The sequence below is a fragment of the Cebus imitator genome, unplaced genomic scaffold (assembly GCF_001604975.1).
Source record: "Cebus imitator isolate Cc_AM_T3 unplaced genomic scaffold, Cebus_imitator-1.0 Scaffold132, whole genome shotgun sequence".
Lineage (NCBI taxonomy): Eukaryota > Metazoa > Chordata > Mammalia > Primates > Cebidae > Cebus > Cebus imitator.
Window position 1 is genome coordinate 4575786 of NW_016107447.1, and position 2699 is coordinate 4578484.

Sequence of the window (2699 nt, forward strand, 5' to 3'; positions counted from 1 at the left end):
TTTTTTTTTCTTTTTTGAGACAGGGTCTCACTCTGTTGCCCAGGCTGGAGAGCAATGGTGTGATTATGGCTCCTTGCAGCCTCAAACTCGTGAGCTCAAGAGATCATCCTGCTTCGGCCTCCCAAAATGCTGGGATTATAGGCATGAGCTACCTTGCCTGGTCAGATGACCCATATTTGATTTAAGCCATCCCCATTTGGATTGTATTTTCAGACTGTTTCATTTTAAACAATCCTGCATAGGTATTAATAGTGCTGAGCACTATTTACAATAGCAAAGATTAGAACCAACCCAAATGCCCATCAGTGATCGACTGAGTAAAGAAAAGGTGGTGTATATACACCATGGAATACTATGCAGCCACAAAAAAGAATTAGATCTTGTCCTTTGCAAGGATATGGATGAAGCTGGAAGCCATCATCCTCAGGAAACTAACACAGGAACAGAAAACCAACTACTGCATGTTGTCACTCATAAGTGAGAGTTGAACAATGAGAGCACATGGATACAAAGAGGTGAACATCACACATCAGGGCCTTTTGTGAGCTGGTGGGTAAAGGGAGGGAGAGCATTAGGACCAATACCTAATGCATGCGGGGCTTAAAACCTAGATGACAGGTTGATAGATGCAGCAAACCACCATGGCACACGTATACCTATGTAACAAACACGCACACTCTGCACATGTATCCCAGAACTTAAAGTAAAATTTAAAAGTAAAATAAACAAGGCTGCCTGAATAATCTCCTACATATATAATTTTTCACATATGCAGATATATCTGTAGCTAATTCCACAAAGTAGAGTGTCTCTGTGTGTGCATTTTTTTTTTTTTTTTTTTTTTTTTTGTTTTTTTTCTTTTTTTTTTTGAGACACACTCTCTCTCTCTGTTACCCGGGCTGGAGTGCAATGGCACAATCTCGGCTTACCACAACCTCCACCTCCCAGGTTCAAGTGATTCTCCTGCCTCAGCCTCCCAAATAGCTGGGATTATAGGCACCTGCCACCACTCCTGGTTAATTTTTGTATTTTTAGTAGAGATGGGGGTTTCTCCATGTTAACCCAGCTAGTCTCAAACTCCTGACCTCAGGTAATCCACCCACCTCAGGTGATCCACCCTCCTCAGCCTCCCAAAGTGCTGGGATTACAGGCGTGAGCCACTGCACCCGGCCCCATGTTTCTAATATGTAAGGAATTTGCCTACTTGCTTCCTCATAGTGGTTTTACCAAGATTCATTCTCGCAGCCGTGTATGAGGGACTATTTTTCACAATTAAACACCTTATTGTTTTAATGTTGATAAAAACTAAAACAAAACAAAATAAAAATAACATGTGATACAAACAAACATGCCATGGGCCACATCAAGCCAGCAGACCCCACCTTTCCCAGCTCCAACCCTTCAAAGCCCAGAATGCTGAGTGACTCACCTCAAGCTGCCCAGCAACTCAACTGCAGAGTCACGACTTGAATCTGCACTGTCTGATTTACATGGCTGCACCTGACCCACTTCCCAGCTGACTACTAACTTCTGGGTCCCCTCAGCTTTGGTGGTGAGAAACTGTGGCTTCTGCAAAGTCACTCAGAGCTTTTGTCAGTTCAAAAATTTGGGGGGCCGGTCACCGTGGCTCATGCCTGTAATCCCAGCACTTTGGGAGGCCAAGGCAGGCAGATCACAAGGTCAGGAGTTTGAAACCAGCCTGGCTGGCATTGTGAAACCCCGTCTCTACTAAAAATACAAAAATTAGCCAGGTGTGGTGGCGTGTGACTGTAATCCCAGCTACTGGGGAGGCTGAGGCAGGAAAATTGTTTGAAACCTGCAGGCAGAGGTTGCAGTGAGCCGAGATCGTGCCACTGCACTCCAGCCTGGGTGACAAAGTGAGCCTCCATCTCAAAAAAAAAAAAAAGTTGAAAAAGTTCCAATCTTACTTGAGGGTGGTGACCGTGGATGGGGCTGTCCTGCATCCAACAATTTCCCTGTTCTCAGATGTCAGCTTTCACTGTGAAACAGCTAACCACAAAAATCATCTTTAGGCGGGGTACAGTGGCTCATGCCTGTAATCCCATCACTTTGGGAGGCCAAGGAAGGCAGATCACTTGAGGTGAGAAATTCGAGACCTGCCTGGGCAACATGGCAAAATCCCATCTCTACTGTGAAAAATACAAAAATTAGCCAGGTGCAGTGGTGGGCATCTGCAATCCCAATTACTCAGGAGACTGAGATACAAGAATCACTTGAACCCAGGAGGCAGAGGTTGCAAGGAGCCGATATTACGCCATTGCACTCCAGCCTGGGTGACAGAGCAAGACTCTGTCTCAAAAATAAAAATCATATTTACTTCTGTTCTTTTATCCAAGGACTTGAAGAAGCTTAGGATTCAGACAGACTTGGAGCCTCAGTCCCGGCTCAACCTCCTGCAAACTATGATTTGGGGTAATTTTGTCCCTCCTAAGCTTCAGTTTTCTTAACTAAAATGGGGATAATAATAGTCTCTACTGTGAATTGTGCTTGGTAATCACAGCAGACACAAACTATATACCTTTAAACATTAGACTTGGGTCTAGCTCACCAAAATACTCAGATGATGAAAGGCTGATAAGATTCAGGCCACCTCCCTCACTTGTTCTCCTCCGTGGCATACCTTCATTGAGATAAGAACAGTGGGCAGGATCATCCATATGCATTACACCATGTTGTGG